Source organism: Peromyscus eremicus, chromosome 16_21 (assembly GCF_949786415.1).
Source record: "Peromyscus eremicus chromosome 16_21, PerEre_H2_v1, whole genome shotgun sequence".
Taxonomy (NCBI): domain Eukaryota; kingdom Metazoa; phylum Chordata; class Mammalia; order Rodentia; family Cricetidae; genus Peromyscus; species Peromyscus eremicus.
Genome location: NC_081432.1, coordinates 57,635,141 through 57,654,535, shown reverse-complemented (window position 1 = coordinate 57,654,535; position 19,395 = coordinate 57,635,141). Strand labels below are relative to the sequence as shown.

Sequence of the window (19,395 nt, the reverse complement as noted above, 5' to 3'; positions counted from 1 at the left end):
TATGTGTACATATATGAACGTGTTTTTATGTGTATCTGAGTTTATAGTTATACTGTTTATCTTTAAAAATCTTCCAAGTTTTAATGAATCTAAGTATTTCAAATCATACACACACAAAAAAAATAAGCCACTATTTTAACCATCCATCTTCTAGCTGCAAGCACTACACACCTGCTGTCACCTCAGGTGGAACCTTCATCTCCATCACTATGACATGCAGGCACAGTACCCGATGTCTGTCACCTGGAAAGTGGACAATGAAACCAGAGAGTGTTGCTGTATTGAGTCAGTTCATGATAGGAGTCATAAGCGAGTGAATGGCCAACCCATCTCTCTGTGTTGTACAGGTGGAGGACCAGGCCCTAAACTTCACAAAAGAACTGACAAGAGTCAAAATGCAGGATCTTTCTAGATATGGGAGCTGCTCATCTTTGGAGCTGACATCTACTCTGGCCATCACTCAGAGCGACAGCAAGGCTCTACACAACCACAGGAAGATGAAAATTTTAGCGATAATAGTCCCAATACTATAGGTGTTCTTCAACTTAACATGGTTTGACTTAAATGAGTTTTTGGCTTTATGGTGGTTAGAAGCTGTACCCACATGACAATTCTGTTTCCATTTTAGTACAACATTCCATAAGTTACATGATGTACTTGATATTTATTGTGACATAGGCTTTCTATTAAATGGTTCTGCTCCATCTCAGGCTAATATGACTACTGTCTTACTTAGGGTTTCTGCTGCTGTGAAGAGACACCATGACCACGGCAACTCTCACAAAGGAAAACATTTAATTGGGGTGGCTCACTTACAGTTCAGAGGTTTAGTCCATTGTTGTCATGGCGGGAAGCAAGGCAGCATGTGGGCAGATGTGGTGCTGGAGCTGAGAGTCCTAGCATCTTGATTCAAAGATTACAGGAAGTGAGCTGTCTCACTGGGCATGGCTTGATCATATATGAGACCTCAAATCCCACCCCTACAGTGACACACTTCCTCCAACAAGACCACAACCTACCCCAAGAAGGCCACACCTTCTAAGATTGCTACTCCCTTTGGGAGCCATTTTCTTTCAAAAGACCACAAGTTCTGAGCACACTAAAGGTCAGCTAAGTTAAGCTGTGACAGAACATTCAATAGCTTACGTCTATTAAATGCACTTTGACTTATAATGGGTTCAGGGTCCTAATTCAAGGGGAGTGGAACCAGTAGTAACGGGGAGTCCCAGCATGTCCACAGGAACAGTGTTATCACTCTTTGTGATGTTGGGGAGCTATTCCCTTGTTTTTACCATTCCCCTCTGGACTTATTTTTTTCTGCTTGTTTGATTGTTACACATACAGGATGACTTATCAGGGTGCCCCAGAAGAGGGTCATGCTAGGACTATCAAGGTTAACAGTGGGAAAGTCTGGCAAACTGGGATGAGTTGGTCACCCTATGTGATAGTTAACCCTCACTGCCAACTGCATGTTGGCACCTAGGTCACCTAGGAGTCAGTCCAAGCTGGAGCATGCCTGTGATAGATCCAGTGGATGAGGGTCCTAAACTCAATGATAGAAAGAATGTGAGCTAAGTAGTAGCATTCTCCTCTCTCCTCTTCCTGACTGCATGTGAAGGGAGTGAGCTTTCTCACTCCCCTCTGACCACAGTGAGAACCATTCCATCACCATGCTTTTCCAGCCATGATGGACTGGAGCCCTCACACCATGAGCCATAACAAACCCTTCCTTTCTTCAACTGTTCTGTTGGGGGCTTTGTCAGAGCAACAAAAAAATCAACTGTAGAGCCTATGTGTTTACATTTCTACACCCACAAAGGACTCAAGGACGTGTTTAAACAAGGATGCTTACATTTAGTAAACTCGTCATGCAATACCTACCCATAGGATATAGTCTGTTAAATCCAGAGCATCTTGGAAGATTGTCTTTTATTGGTTCAAGTCTGGTGCCACTCAGTATTAATAATTACTCCAAACTCTTCAAATATTTGTATGGCTAATGGGCATTATGATGGATCAGAACTGGGAGTTCTCCTCACATAATTAGAATACATCAGAGGCAACTTATCAGGGAAACAACAATAACTGGCCATGGCATGTTCTTGATTAATTTTAGGGCTGGATTGCATGTATATGCTGTGCAATACAGGTATCATAGTCCCATATTTATTTGAACTTTCACAAGTAAACAGAAAATACATTTTTAAATGCTCCAGCAACATATCAAAAGAGAAAATCACTTTCTTTCATGACTTTGTCATTTTCAAAGAAGCTAGTTGATAACCGATGATAAATATTTACAATAGATAAATATTTACTCCAAGTAAACATGTTGGGCATTTGTTTGAAACTCTTGATTAACAAGCATTATATAAACATCTCTGTTCTTTGTGTTGGGCTTCTGGCCTCCTGGATTTTGTCTTTCTTTCTTTTCTTTTCTTTTTTTGTTTGTTTGTTTTTTGAGACAGGGTTTCTCTCTGTAGTTTTGGTGACTGTCCTGGATCTTGCTCTGTAGACCAGGCTGGCCTCGAACTCACAGCGGTCTGCCTGGCTCTGTCTCTGCCTCCCAAGTGCTGGGATTAAAGGCGTGCACCACCACTGCCCGGCATACGTCTTTCTTTCCTACAACAGTATTTCCAGACTCTTACAAAGGACCATCATTCCCATTTTATCAAACACCACAGATACATGTAATGGTTAGCAACTATTCTTGATTTGTGATCATTGTAGTGATCCAAAATGCTATGCGACCTTTTTAAAAGATGGTTCTATGATTTATTTTTATTTATGAGTCTGCATATGGGTATGTGTGTAGGTATGTGCACATGCATGTACATGCCCACAGAAGCAAGAAGAGGATGTTGGAGTTGGAGTTATAGGAGGTTGTGAGCCACTTGATGTGGGTGCTGGGAACTGAACTTCAGTCCTCTGGAAAAGCAGCAAGCACCCTTAACCCCTGAAACAGCCCTCCACCCCATGGCCTTTTTACAAAGATTTCTTCCTTGTTTCCACTCCCCAGATAAGCAGCTTGGCTAACTTCCTTCTGTCACTTGTAAAATGAAAAATAAAACAGACATAATGGAAAGTCTCCGATGGGTCTTTGGCTCTTTTGAGCCGTGCTCCGATCCTGCAAGGACCCTCCACAGATAAGAACATAAAGTCAGACTCCTCCTGCTGACCCTCAGGACTCCCACTGTCTCTTCCTGGTTTGGTGGGGACACCCAACTCAGGCCCTCTTCCTTTGGTCCCCTCATCCCCTCTCGGACAGGGGTCAGATCTGCTGTCTGCTCTTTTGACTACAGTGACACTCTCCTTTGGATTCTCTTTTCTCTCCATCTCTGTTTTCAAGCACCCACTCAGATTCCATCTGCCCTGGAAAGCCTCCGCTGCCCTCTTGTATAAGAAGTAGTTACTGTGTAATCATTTTTAACTTATTTGCATGACAAATATTGATCAACAATGCACTAGATATTGTTCTAGAGTCAAGAAATGCCCACCGAGTTCCAGCTCCAAACTCACCCTACAGTTTGCCACCATATTGATGTTCTCCTCGCCAACAGCATGAACAAGCAAAAGACAGCAGTGAGCCCCTGGGGTTTTCCACTTGGTGGCTTCAGGATCTGAGGCCAGTTCCTGGCTTTCTATTGCTCAGCTGTGAACTAGCAATGTGGTGCCTGCGTCATAAAGTTGGATCCAGAATTGAGTGAGGCCGCTCATGCCAAGCATTTAGTGATAGCTGATAGCACAAAATAAACACGGAATAAAAAATTATGGTCTCATACCTGCTCTCACATGCCTATCAGGGATGTGTGTGCGTGTGTGTGTGTGTGTGTGTGTGTGTGTGTGCGCGCGCGCGTGTGTGCGTGTGTGTGTGTGTGTGTGTGTGTGTGTGTGTGTGCTTTTCATTCTACGCTTTTCACATTTAAGAACATAGAGTTAGGTCTCTACTACTGGATGATAAAATAGTCCCCTCCCAGATTGGGAGTTGGTCCATCATGGGTGATTTCTGAGCAAGCCTTGAAAGACTTCAAATAAAATTATGAATGGATTTCTCACATGTTTTAATGAAATTTATGAGAATTCTGGAAAACATTCATTTTTCAATATTTTTGATACTTTCTAAAGCCACACATGGTGGCACATGCTCGTAACGCCAGCCCCGCCTCAGGAGTCAGAAGCAGTTGGGTCCCTGAGGCTTGCTGGAAAAACAGCCTACCCCATTTGATGAGTTCCAGGTAAGTGAAAGACCCTGACTCAAAAAACCTGAGGAATGGTAGCCAAGGTTACCCTGTGACTTCCACGTGCAAGTACACAAACATGTGCGTGCATGTGTGTAAACAAACAAGTGCACACACACGAACATGGACACGTACATAAACACGTATACACAAAACTTTTATAAGCCATGTTCAAGTCCTTTTGGAACACAAGAAGTCTGGGGTGGAACCTGAGAATTAGCATTTCTTTTAAAATTACAACTATTATTAGAGAGAAGGGTGTTGGGAGTGGCAAGCCACAGCCCACGCGGCCGTCAGATGACAACTTTGTGGAATCGACTGACTCCTGAGTTTGGTCCCAGGAATCGAACTAAGGTCCTCGGGTTTGTACAGCATGAACTTTCATCTGCGGAGCCATCTCACTGGCCACAGAACTGACATTTCTGGGAGGCTCTGGGTGTTGCTGATACAGTGGTCATCTCCTCAGGTTCCTCCTTCAAGGACCTCTGTCTGAGGTACCAGAGGCTGAGAAAATTCTCAAGACTGCGAATCGGCCTTCCAAAAGAATTCAACCCTCTGTCCTGAGGGAAATCCACAATAAAGAGGGGTAAACCCAGAGTCAGGTTAGGTCATTGAGATTTTAATTCTGGTTATCTACTCACTGAAATATGACCTTGAGCATGCCATCCACCTCCTCTGGGCCTTGGCTCCCCTCGTGATTCATAGTGCGAGAATAAGAATAGTCATTTCATATCTGACCTGAGATATGAGGACCCAGGACAAATGGAAAGTATCACATGTACTGACTGGAAATGTTTCAGAGGGAGGGAAGGGGACATTTCTTCCTCCTCTCATCCAAAATGACTCCTTGAATAATAGATTCTCTAAGCAAGTCACATTCTTCCCTTTTCCTTAGTCACTGTTCAGTGTCTTAATGACTCAGGTAGAGGAGTGGAGACCCTGGTTGACTCAAAACCATAAGGCAGCCTTCAATCCAGAGCCAGTTTCTGGGAAGTGCCATTTAGGGGAGGTCTGTTATGGGCCGTGTGGGACTGCACACTGTTCTAGCCTCTGCCTTGCCCTGGATGGCATTGTTTCCAATAGCCAAAAGTTTCCACAAAGCAAGACTTCCACCAGTGAAACTCATCCTCCCTGAATTGTGTTTTAACTTTTCTTTTTAATTATGTGTACGTGTGTCTGTGTCTATGTCTATGTGTGAGTTTGTGCGTGTGACTGTGGGTGTCTGTGAAGGCCAGAAGAGAGCATTGGATCCCTGGAACTGGAGTTACAGATAGTTGTGAGCCACCACGTGGGCGCTGGGACCCGAACTCAAGTCCTCTACAAGTGCTCTCTACCCACTGGGAAATCTTTCCAGCTCCAAATATTACATTATGCTTTAAAATAATTCAGTGATTAGGAATTTTATGTCCTTCAAGAAATGAGATGTCTTCTACTCCGTGAATTCTGTAACTATTTGCTTTCTCCATTTCCCCCTTGCTGTCTAAGAAGCTCAAAATCATTTTTTGATGATTTCAGTAGCTCTGACATTTTCTACTTTTTTGCTACTTCATTTTGCATATTCACTAGATGGGGGGAAACTCTCTTGTTTTATATGATTTCTAAGATTTCTAACACTAAACATTCTAGAAGCAAAAGAAAGAGAGAAGAAAATGTACACACACACACACACACACAATGAGCTTCTAAATAGTTGAAAAAGAAATGTACTTTCTCTGAACCTTTTGATATTTAACAAGGAAAACTTAAACACTGAGCAAGCATGATTCCACATTTATCAGAGGCCATAGGGTGTGTCCTGTTGCTCTCCTGTAAATGGCGAGCCTTCAGCGAGGCACAGTGCAGATTCCCTGATAATGGACTCTGGGGGGACCATGACTAAGTCGGAGTAAAATGATGCACTTACACGTTGCTATTCAGCTCTGGTGAGTGTCAGCCTATTCAGCTCTGGTGAGTGTCAGCCAAGGTGCTAGCCACAGTGAGTGTCTTAGTCATGGTTTCTATTGCTGTGAAGAGACACCCATGACTACAGCAACTCTTACACAGGAAAACATTTCATTGGGGCTAGCTTACAGTTCAGAGCTTTTTAGTCCATTATCATTATGGAAGGTGGCATGCAGGCAGACATAGTGCTGGATAAGGAGCTGAGAGTCCTGCATCTTGATCCACAGACAACAAGAAGTGAACTGTCTCATTGGGTATGGCTTGAGATCTCAAAGCCCACCTCCACAGTGACACACTTCCTCCAACAAGACCACACCTACTCTAACAAAGCCATACCTCCTAATAGTGATACTCTCTATAGGCCAAGAATTCAAGCTCATGAGCCTGTGGGGGCATACCTATTCAAACCACCATAGTGAGGTCAGAAAGAAGCTACGTTTGTTGAAACACAAAGAATCAAGGCTGATGCTGAGGCTTTGATCAATGTCAATGCCAAGATGGTAAATGGGACAGGTGAGAGTCCGGCACTTGGGAAGGGTGGGGTGCAAGACAAAATGGTGTGGGATCACACCCCAGCAAGAAACCACACAGGAGTTATTATTATTGTCCTGACTCGAGTCTATCAATTAGGGCGACTTAGGACAGGTGTTTCTTGTTCTTGTCCTCAGGAAACTGAGTCCTCAGTAATTGAACTAATTCATTTCCACTGCATTTCTAGTTATCTTAATGAGTGAGTTAACAGTATATATATATGTGTGTGTGTGTGTGTGTGTGTGTGTGTGTGTAACTATATAATGTAAATGTAGTATAATATATACATTATAGAACATTCATGCATATACTATGCATCATTGCATCTCACGAATCCTATCTCACAAGGAGACAAAAGCCTGGGTCAACTCTGTGTGTTTCCAATTGCACGGCCTCTCAGATGAATGGTACATCAGTGATGTCAAACTTATCTTCTAGTACTGACTGGCACTTTAACCTCTATTCTGGGAATCAGTCTCAGTGACATTTGGAACCTGTAAGCACTGAAAGAAATGATGGATCCAAAAGTGGAATAAGCTTCGGTGAGAGGTTAGAAATGATTCAAATATACCATCAATTACTAAGGCTGCATGCCCATGCTTACAGGCTGCACAGAGGAAAAGTCAAAAAAGCCTGGAAAATGGAATACCAAATAAAACGGAACATCTGGGCTCTTTTCAGCTTATGCTCCATGAGAGTCCATGATTCTCAACAGATCTGTGAAATCTTGACCTTGACCAGGGGCCTTTTTACAACCTAGTATCAGCAGATCTAAAACCCATGCAGAGGCACAGAAAGGAAGTGGATGTGTGTGTGTGTGGGGGGGGTTAATTATTACTAGCAAACCATAGAAATTCATATATTCGGGGATGCCACACACATGGGGCTATGAAGATGCCATTGACAGACTAATGTTCCTGAAAGTTCTCCCAAGACAGAAGTCCAGACAAAAGAGGATAAAGAGAAAAACCTAGAGTGGAGAGAGAGAAAGTATGGGGGAAAGAAGAGAGAGCCTGGCCCCTCTGGAAGCTGTGAGCTACTTGTTCAGTGTGGTTGTCCTTTGGACAGTGAGGCAGGAAATGGAAAGGTGGACTGACTCAGCAAGCAGGAGAGAGGCTGATCACAAAGCCACTCCGTTCACCCAGAGCGTAAGCTTCACTGCTGAATCTTACACGTTGAAACCGTCAGGCGGAAATCTACCATCGCCGAGAACAACAGTGAGAGATCGAGATGAACATACTTGTCATTCTTGCTAACGTCTTCCTTGGCTTTCTGTAAACAGCAGGCTCTCCCAGAGAATGTTTCTGGAAGCATTCTTCAGTGCAGCCGTGAAGTGGCTCCTTCCTAGCCAGCAGGACGGGAGATCTTGGTCGCTATGGTCTTCTATTTCCCCTTTGCTCTGGACTCTAGGAGGCTGATGGTGGGGACATCATCAGACGAGCCTCCTGCTTTCTGGCTGGCTGTGGATGATGTGACGGATCAGTGAGGGGAACCAGAGCAGCTCTGGAGCTCTTAGGAACAAGAAGCTGAAGTATCCGTTGTTGTGGCTCTCCTGCACTGGCTGCATCCCTTGCCCTTGGGATTGATTTGTTTGTGTCTTTTATATGACTGTGACAGTTAATATTGACTGCCAACTCGACAGGATCTAGCGTCACCATAGAGACAAACCTCTTGGTGTGCCTGTGAGAGAGTTTCTAAGTGAGGCTAATGGAGGTGGAAAGACACATCCCATGCGCTGAGCAAAGAGGAGAAAAGGATTGGAGCCAACACATTCAGAGAGGAGACAGGGAAAAGAGACCGGAAAACCTCGGGTCTGGTTTCTGAGGGGCAGTTTAAATACTCTGCAGGAGTGGTCTTGAGCATTTCTGGGGGAGGAGCTATGTTTGGCGGGCTTTCTGAGATAAGGCAGGGCTTGGGGAGAGAGAGAGGTGGTGGAGGGGCTGAGGTGGAGCTTCAGCCAGAACACTAATAGTGTGAGGTCCTTTGTCCTTGGGAGCCTACTGGGGTCAATGAAGCTAGGAGGTTCTTTCTGGCTTTTCCAGCTGCTCATTCACCAGTCAGAGGATTAAGAAGATGTACTCGCCACCGCTCTGCCGTCCTCCATGGCTCAAGCCCAGGGAATAGTATGACCAAGCTCAATATAACCAAGCTTGTGAAAGGACAGATGACCCTGACGAACTGTTTGTGCTAAAGTCCAGAATGGCTTTAACCTGAGTCATTTTCCGTGAACTACTCATATGTAGTAAGAGTAGGGAGTTGTGCCTCTTGAAAGTCAGTGTGGTTCTTGTGTTGTCCATGAAACAAGAGACCGGTTTCTACTCATCCACTGGCAGTCAGTGGGAGATGCTGAGAATAGTAACGTGAGCCATTCATCCCGAGGTCTCCACCCAAGCACGTGACTCCGTTAACCAAGCTGGTGAATGAAGATCTCTGCAGAACGTTGGCCTCCTGAGACACTGGTTGATCTCAGGACTCTATTAAAACTTTTCATGATAGCTGCCTTGGCAGGAGTCACTGCTTATGTTTTAGAACTCAACATACAATGTTATCTTCTGCCGTCCTTGGCTGCTAATAGGTGCTCCCACATCTATCTCTTCTGCCAAGCTACTGGGTCCTCTGAAGAAAGGAACATATTGTACTCACCTCTGCATTTTCCTCAGTGACTTTATATACAGACAGGACTGAGGAAAACTTGTCTAATTGATTGATTAATAGTGAAAATCGATCTGAGAGGAATCTGTAAGATGCATTTTTCATTGTAGCTATAATCACAGCACTATTGTCTTTTTTGTTTGTTTGTTTGTTTCTTTTTTCTAGACAGAGTTTCTCTGTGTAGTTTTGGTGCCTGTCCTGGATCTCGCTCTGTAGACCAGGCTGGCCTTGAACTCACAGAGATCTGCCTGGCTCTGCCTCCCGAGTGTTGGGATTAAAGGCGTGTGCCACCACCGCCTGGCCAGCACTAAGGTCTTAAGTGGTTGCTTTGGTCTGCTGAGGCTGCTATAAGAAAGTTTCACAGACTGATGTGACTTAACGATGGTCCTCTCACGTTCAAGATGTGTTCATTCTATCCCAATGCCACCAAAAAGTCTTAACTCATCTTTGAAGCCCAAAGTCTCTTGAAATTGACACCTAAATCAGGGAAGCGGGTGTCTGAGGTACGGTTCTTCCTGAGTGTGTATTCCTCCCCAGCTCTGAGCCTGTGATAGCAGACAGGCTATGTGCTTCCAAAACACAGCATATAGTAGGTGCTCCCAAGGGGGAGCAGGAAGGAAGAGAGTCGTGAACAAGTGTGAAGTAAGACAGAACAGAGGGGTCACAGTATGAGGCGTGAAATTCCCTCCTGTGTATCAGGCCTCCAAGCCAATCAGAAAGCAGTTGGTTACCCACCACTGTCATGCCACTATTGCACCAGTGGGCACGTCTTGCCCGGCAGTCTGGCATTGCAGTGTGCAGGGTCCAGTACTGACTTGGGAGGAGATAAGTTGTGGGAGGATTTAGGGAGAGTTGGAGGAGGAAAATGGGCTTATAGGGTCATATTTCATTATATAAATGTATGAAGTTCTCAATAATAAGGAGCATTTTAAGTTTTGAAAACATGTTTTGATTTGATTCCTCCCTTCTGAGCCCACTGGAGTTGTGGTTTTCAGGGGGGTGGATGTCCCATTCCCAATTAGACTGAGGTCCTGGCTCCTACCTGTGACTCTGAGAATGCCCCTTCCCAATAATTCACAGGTTGACCCATCCCAAGAGCTCAGATCAGAGGCCTGGTATGTTGAAGGTGAGGCAATGGCTCCATTCTCTGAAGTCACGATCTCCTTCTAGCTCCCTTTAGCATCCTCAGAAGTGGTATGCTCTATAAACATACTAGGGTTTAGCTGCTGTGGGCTCTTGACATTACTTCCGTGAAAAAGGGATCACTGCGGCCAACAAAAGTCAGGTAGTGCTGTATTCTAATTAATGTAAAAGCATTAATTAAGAAAACAAGCAATGACATGAAAAAATCCTCGGTTCAGATGTAGGTCAGCGGCCGTCAACTCGGCATTCACCGTGGTTCCGTGTCTCATCTCACTGTGAACCAAGGTCTTGGGTGCCACATTTACAACACCACGTAGTTGATGTCAGCAAAGGGATCAGATAGTATAGTTTAATCTCAATGGGAATGCTTTAAAAAGCTATCCTTTTGTCTGCTCCTTTTCTATTCTGAAAGTGGTGTATGAACGGACAGAGTGGCGGGCAAGCCACGTCTACCCTTGTCTGGACTATTCCTCTTCCTCATTATCCACAGACTTCAGCTGACCCTATTCCCACTAGTTCTGAGCGTTGATGACTTAGTCCACTTCATGTTGCTACAACAGAACACCTTGAACTCCTGAGGCAACAGACAAAGGATCAGCCCTGGGCTGGTTTGAGGAACAGCATCCACAGGTGGCTAGTGTTTAACTCTGGGCTCAGGTCCTGGAGTATGGCTGTGTGCAGGCTAACGGCACTCAGTTCATGTCACGAGTTCTCTCCAGGGACATCTCCACCCACATGCCTGTCTTTGTTTGTGGGAGAGGAGTTTAGAGTAGGAGCTTGCAATTAAAGCCCCATGCACGAGACACAGCTCCTTCTGTGAACTGCCGACCCTGGGGTAAGAATGTCTCCCTCCCTGAAATGCTCCTCCACCTGTAAAGGAGGGTCACATGGACAGAACTGTTAGGAATTTAGCTTATGTGGTTGTCCAAACATTCTCTACAGGCTACAGTATGTTTTACAAATATGGGTGCCGTCAAGATCCAACCCAAGAGGGCCATGCTGCACTCAACTGAAAACCTGGCCCACAGTTTCACTGCAGGTCACTCCGGTGTCCTGAGATTATTTTTTTAAGTGGTTTCCACTCATGTTTCAGTCACTAGTTTCCATTCCACTCATGAGTCACCAAGTTAAAGAGGCAGCAACCGACATATCTACCAAAAGCAAACAACAACAAAAAATAATCCTTCGTCCTAACTGTTTTCTTTCCTTTGTCCTTTAGAAAAGCACAACCCACAAGTCACCAGTGGAGCCAGGCACGACAGAAGATGACAGTCTCCTCGCCTAAATCCCAGCAACTGCACCAGACTCGCCATGCCTGCAGGCGAGCTTGCTATAGCAACAACAGAAAGGATTAGTAATATCCATCCTTCCAAGTAAGCTATAAGTAAACACGCTAAAAAACCAAAGCCTGTTATATACAAGGATGTCCATACTCCCTGAAGCCAGCAAGATTGCTCACTGGGTAAAGGTGCTTCCCACCAAATCGAAGGACTTGCTTGTGATCTCTGGACCCCACACAGTGGAAGAGGAGAACCAGCTCCTTCAGGTTGTCCTCTGACCAGTTGCTGGCCTTGAAGAAGGAAGCTGCTGTGGTGTGAGCTGTCTATGGAGAGGGCCATGTGACAGGAAGCTGTGCGTAGCCTCCAAGGGGCAAAAGGCATTGGTCTTAGACGTCACAGAAGTGAATTCTATCATGAACCACCAGAGTGTAGAGGGGTACCCAGAGTTCCAGGTGAGCATTAAGCCCTGGCAGATCCAGCGATTGCAGCCCATGAAGCAATGATTAAGCACAGGACTCGCTTAGCTTAGATTTCAATTCTATTTCTTTCCATAAAAGGTTTCAAAGATAATCAAAATCAAAACAATGTATATTCATAACAAAAATAATTGAGACTCGAGAGATGGTTCAGTGCTGAAGACTGTTTGCTGCTCTTGCAGAGGACCTAAGTTCTGTTCCCAGCATTCCAGTTAGGCAGCTTATAACTGTAACTCCAGTTTCAGGAGACCTGACGCCCTCTTCTGGTCTCTAAGGGTACCTACAAGAACATGAATATACCCACACACAGATACACATATACATAACTTTTCTTTAGTCTTTAAAAAATAAATAATTGTAACAACCAAAGGCCTAAGGATAATAAAAATTGTTCTCAGTCCTATGGAGCGAATGTTGAACTTCTCTGTCTTGGGTTTAAAAAGCCTCCGGATTTGGTTACATGCAGAACTAATATTGGATCTGGGCCCATGGTTCAATTATGAAAATACTGGTTCTGGTTGGGTCCCAGCTGCTGTGGCACACCCTGACCATCACACCGGAGGGACTCTGTGGGTTTCTCAAAGTCCCACATTAGGAAGTTGATGGCAGGGGCAGGCAGGAGGCTTGGTCTCTAGACTTTGTGCAGGATCACAACAGATGCCAACTGTCATGTAATTTGGCTGTTATCTATAATGACCAAATCGCCAAGCGTGGTTGTACCCTCTCCCTGGGCACAGCCCAGTGCACATCTCCATGGCCTCTGCCCACACCCTCCCTTTCATGCTCACTGCTCCCTTCAACTGGATGTCCCCCACCTCACCCTCCAGGCACTCCAGCGGACCCTATTCCTGCTGGTCCTGGACACTGAGTGCTGATGTCTTCGTTCACTCTCTGTTGCTCTATCAGAATACCTTGAAGCTGGGTGATTTATAAAGATGAGAGTTTTATTTTCTCACAATTCTGGGGTCCAGTAAGTTCAAACATGCCAAGATATTCTGGTGAGGGAAATGCTGTTTCCAAGATGGAGCTTGGTGTGTTGACCACCGAGCCAAAGGCAAAAGGGCTGAATTTGAATCCTATTCATTAGAAAGGTGCCTGCAAGGACTAATATCTCTCAGAGGGTCCACTTCCTCATACAAGCACACCGGCAACACCTGCCTTTTCAAAAAAGTTTTATTTTATTTTTAAATGTGTGTGTGTGTGTGTGTGTGTGTGTGGTGTGCGTGCTTGCGTGTGTGTGTGTGTGTGTGTGTGTGTGTGTGTGTGTAAGTGCAGTGGGGGCCAGAAAAGAGAGTCAGATTCCCTGGAGTTGGAGATTCAGGTGGGTGTGAGCCGCTTGACAGGTTTAACTGGGAACAGAACTCGGGTGGTCTGTAAGAGCAGCAAGCACTCTTAACCACGGGCCCGTATCTCCAGTCCCGACACCTGAGGTGTTGAGGGGCACAGTCAAGAAACAGCAGCTGGCAACTTCACTTCCCTAAGTCTTACTTGCCCAGTGAGTTCTCGGGGAATGTACTTTACAAGACGAGGATTAAACGGTAAAGGTGCAGGCGACGCTCAAGCGGAGTTACAGGTGCAGAGAAACAGTGTTGGGACCGATTTGTGTCCCCAGCCTGACCTTTCCAAGGCTCGTCCCAATGCCAGATGTCTATGAAGCACTTGCCCAGCCCCTCAGCTTGAAGTGGCAGCCACCTGTCTGTAGCCCCACATTTGCTCCTTTGGCCTTCATCTTGGCTCCTGCTGCGTTCTGCCGAACAGCAAGAGACCTGTGTGGAAGTCTGGTCTGATCAAGGACAGACACTCTGATTCATTTTTGTCATATCTGAGTCTAGCACAGCCACGGCCTGGACGTTGAAAGTGCTCAGAGAATTTTTGTTGACTTAAGATAAAGTGCTGAAAAGCTGGGTGTGGCCGAGCCGGCTGTAATACCAGCACTGAGTCGGTAGAGATAAGAGGATTCCTCGGGCTGGCCAGCCGGTCTAGTTGAATCTGTGAGCTGGAGGTTTCCTGAGAGAACCTGTCTCAGAACATAAGGTGGAGGATGACCAAGGAAAACAGTGTCAATCTCTGGCTTACACACACACACACACACACACACACACACACACATACACACTCACACACCAGCATACACATGTACATACAGGAGTGTACCCAAACACCCAGGAACATGTATGCACATGCACCACACAAACACACACACACACACTCACACACACACACACACACACACACTCATACTCACACAATGAAATTCTGAGACTTGTGTTTCTTGAAGGAATAAAGCAGAAGGTTTGTAAGAGCCAGAATAATACCAGGAAGTCTGCTGTGAAACAGAGGCTCCTAGAAATGACTGCGTAAACAAGAGAGAACAATGACAACATCAGTGGACACGCTGAAATGGAAGGGGGAAATTTCTCCGTGTTCCACCCATAAACCAAGAACTACAGGCACCTAATGACCCATGGGAGAATTAACCTCTCCCTGAGATGAGCCTTCCTATTGGTTGTCCAATAGAGAGTGGTCAGTCCCCGAAACAAGTATGAGCAAACAACAAAACCAGACTCGGCAGGTTGCATTTATGCATTTGTGCATACACGTACACACGTATGTATGCATGTTACAATAAAAATCAAAGAAAAAGAGTCTATCGACTTGAGAGTATGGGGTGGACATGGGAGGGAGGAAAGGGATGGAATTCTATTTCAATTATTATTTTTTTGTTTTTCAAGACAAGGTTTCTCTGTGTCACCGTCTTGGCTGTCCTGGAAGATCACTCTGTAGATCAGGCTGGCCTCGAACTCACAGAGATCTGCCTGCCTGTATCTCCCGAGTGCTGGGATTAAAGCCTATGCCACCAAGCCTGGCATCAATTAAAAATATTTTTAAAGCCAGGCAGTGGTGGCACATGCTGCAGAGCTTTGTAGACAAGGTAACAGGGATGTGTGCAAAGATAAACAGTAAGATTCCATATGAACTGTGGCCTCCCCAAGCTAGGCCCTGTCTTCAGCACTTTGTGTACACTGTCATGGTCTTTCCAACAACTCTGTGAGGGGGCCTGACACAGCCCATTGACTGTCTACATGCCTCATCGAGAGTGATGTCACCATGCTCAGTGACCATGTCCTTCATCTAGTGTCCTGTGCCTCACACAGGGTCGCTGTTCAGAATACGTGGAGGGCTCACAGAATAACGCCATCTTTATGACGCTTCCCTCACACCATCCCCTCTTCAGAACCCAGTGTCTATTCACCATCTTCCCTGGCCCCATACTCACCCTAGGTGTTTCCCCCATATTGAATGATGAAAGTGCAAGCCTATAAGGGGTAACTGTCCCATTCAGGAAAAAAAAAAAAAAGAGTTTCTTTTGCATTCCTGCAGCCATGGACATATACAAACATTGTACTGTAGACCAGAATTCTACTAACTGTAATGGAGCAGGGTGTAAAGAACATGCATGTGCCAATCAGAAAGGGCCTTGTTTGAAACAAAATCCGGAGGTGTTTTCTGAAAGAGAAGAGGAAGAGGAGGAGGAAGAACTTCCAAGCCAAGAACTGGTGTCAAGAGGCCAGGGCTGCTGCACACAGACCTGGTCCAATGGCCGCAGCAGGCAAGCTTTTTTCCACTCTGGAGCTCCTGCTCTCCTGGGTAGAGCTGGGGAGCTTGTGATGTGCTCCCCAGCAGGCTACGATGTCCAGTGGTTTGGATCCTTGGTGAATTATGCCATTAATGGACAGTTTGGAAGAGTTGAGCATCATAGTGCCACTTGGAAGAAATACAAAAGCTTGGACACCCCCAGCCCAGACATTCTGAGCTTGCTGCTTCTGAGTAGGAAGCAGCATGTCATTAGCTGCAGGGTCTGAGGTTCCCCATAAGGCAGAATACTGTATCATGGTAACCATGGTCAGCAGAGGATCTGCATAAGATGGAAGAGGACAATGAGTGCAAAAAATTCACCACTGGTGTTTGGCAGGCTGGTCAAATAGAGATTTAATTGACACTGTGTTTTTTTAAGAAATAGTTTTAAAACATATATTTTAATTTTGTAGGCACCTCAGCCATTTGTCCCAGGGTTTGAGACTTCACAATAGTCTTTGTGCATATAGCCTATTTCCAGAAAGGTTTTAAGAGTACTCAAACTGGGGCTGGAGAGATGGCTCTGTGGTTAAGAACACGGGCCACTCTTCCAGAGGACCCAGGTTCTAGTCCCAACACCCTCATGGCAACTCACAAACTTCTGTAACTCCAGTCTGGAGAATCCGACGCCCTCTTCTGGCCTCCACGGGTACTGAGTGCACATAGTGCACAAATATGCACTCAGATAAATCATTGACACACACATAAAATGAAAAGAACAAATGAGTACTAAAAGGTGGCAATGCATTACTAGGAAAATATCTCTTATAATCTTTGGAACATCTGCTGGACCTCACAGTCAGAGTTAATAAAACAATTTGAGGTTGCTTGATACATAAATAAGACTGCTATCCTACTGTGTACTTGGCCTGTTTCTTTAACCTCCCTTTAAGAGGCCAATGTAACAACCTTACTTGCCTTGGATTTCACATATAATCAACTTTTACAATTTAAGCTAATGCATAACTATAATATTAAGTTATGTTCTCATCCATGCTTCTAACCCACAAATAAATCATATGTGTATATTATGGGAATAAATATGCTGGGGATCAGCAAATACAGCTTGAAAGTGATTTTACACAATGAACATCTGCCATAAATGCTGAGAACAAAATACAAAATACAGTGATATTTGTAATACTGTTTGTTATCTGGTCAGTGACGGCAGTTGCTGTTGTAACTTCATCCCTTTTAACACTCTGTTAAAGATTTCTGTGGAGAGTCCCGTTCCTTCTCCGTGTGATGCTTTCTGTTAGGGACATACACAGGGACATATAGACACAGCGACAGGGACAGACTCCTAAGACAGCATCCAGACAGGCACAGATTCATGCTAATACAGACAGATAGAAAACAATGAAAGACATAGGAAAAGTAGAGACTTAAGTCTGGGCTTGCTCTTGGTTAATTACACCAAGGGGGAAGTGCTTTATAATTTATTTTTCTTAATGTGACACTGAAAAGTTTTGAGTACTCTGAGGTATTATTAATATGTTCAAAGTGACATACTCAAGCTCAAAATAAGGTAGAGTCATAGCAAAAGCAGTTAGTAAGCAGAAAGATGGACACAGGTCAATAGAGTAGCAATGACAGAAAAAAATGTGTCATGGATTCCAGAGGAGCCATTGCAATCCTCCTTTGCCCCCAGTTCAAGCCAACCATTACCGTTCAACAACACAAAAGTATACACATCTCTAAGTTCCATCCCTAACCTGATTCTGTCCTGGGATTCCTAGCCCAGGGACCCTGGTCTCCATCTTTGGACACCATGGGATGCACTACAAGACCACACACATAGGAGACTCTTGGTAGACAGCTGGTGAGGTAAACTATTGACTGAGCTCATTTTTAGCAAGCAGCCTTTCCAGAAAATATGGCAGATGCAGACTGTGCCTGGAGACTGTGTGAGACGTGAATGTCTGTGAGTCAAACCGAGAAGGCAGTTCACAGGTACACACAGAACCAAGCTGTAAATAGGTTCTTGAGAGTGAAAGCAAATGCTTCATGGGAGGGTTTCAACTGCAGACAAGTTTGGAAGGGCTACTGAAATCTGTCCTGTCGAGTCATCAATTTAATTTTCTCGATGGACCTAGCATGTGTTCACACATAAAAGATAACAGATGTGTGTGGTGTGTGTGTGTGTGTGCGCTGAAGCACATGAATACGAATATGTCAGAATAGCAGTTCTAATTCTACATCAGCATTTCCCACCTTTTATTCATATCTTGTAAATAACTTTTGAAGGCTTTCTCCTAACCTCCCTCATGATAATTCCAGACCATAGATGTCGTATATACCCATTTGTGTTTGGGATGTGTACTTGTAATTTCAACATAAAATAGTGAGCTTTTAATCTCACAAGAATAAATTTTATTCACTGTGAGATAATGTTTCCCCTCCCTAAGAAGACCTTGGCTATCTGTGCAGTCGTCCACATCTGTATGTCACACACAGGGATGCTAGTTGGAAGGAGACCATGGCATTTTGGAGGAGCCCCTACTGTTAACAGTTGTCTTAGAGAGCAGGCAGCTCTGGTCTTTCAAGCAGTCCCTTGCCTGAAACATGGTAGCAGCTGGAAGGCTGGATGCTCCAGCCAGTTCCTCAGCTCAGTGGGCATGACCTGCTCTCCAAATCTCAGGAGACATTTCTACGAGGCCATGTGAGCAGAAACCATGGTAGTTTATAAGAGGAAACTTTCTGTACTTCTTATTTTTTACACTGTCATTACAAAGTATGAAGTATGTACATTCTTGAAGTTTTTAATTGAAAGAAATTTTCATGCAATATATTTTTGATTATATTCTGTCTCCTCCCCCAACTGCAGGCAGAAGTCATTTTGGATGGAAGAGAATCGTATACTCATTTAACATTTTCTAGCTCTCATCATCAGGATGGGCAAGGTTTTGTCAATCAAGTGATCGGTCTCTGAGAGATTCACTGAGCATCTCAGAAATATTCAGCTCTGTGCAAACTTACAGGGGGTGTGGACGTAAAAGTCAGTGGTCCTGCCTTGCCGTGTCTTTCAGCCTGTGACAGAAAGCAGAGAGCAGAGGACTTCAACTCCTGCATGAACTGCATTGATGAGGGGGTGCAGGAGAGAGGCTCTGTGGAAGCACGTCATTTGAGCATTGACAGAAGTCTTCACATAGTGCATGCACTTTCCTGTTCTACTTTACAGCGAAGACCTAAAAGAAGGGGAAGATTAAAGCCCTGGGCTTGTGGGAACTGATTTCCTAGTCAGTGGGAAACATACCCCAGGCCAAGTGGGTCTAAATGCACAGATTCCTTCTACAGCAAGCCCCTGCGGTCATTCATCCAGCCATCGATTCTGTACAGTCACTGATGCACGATATATCCATGCACACAAATTAGGATTTGTAAGTAGTAGAGTATGGAAGACGTCAAAAAATGTTCTATTTATACTTTTTTAAAAAGAAATAATGACAGGGGATCCTTATTGCAAACCACAGGTGGAACACTAGCTGTTTTGAACAG

General features: G+C 44.7%; 1 protein-coding gene across 2 annotated transcripts in view; it reads right to left on the bottom strand.

Annotated features, from left to right (window-relative positions):
* Clic5 (chloride intracellular channel 5) overlaps nt 1-19,395 on the bottom strand; it is a 147,176-nt gene that overhangs the window by 58,456 nt on the left and 69,325 nt on the right. The gene's annotated exons all lie outside the window — the stretch shown is intronic.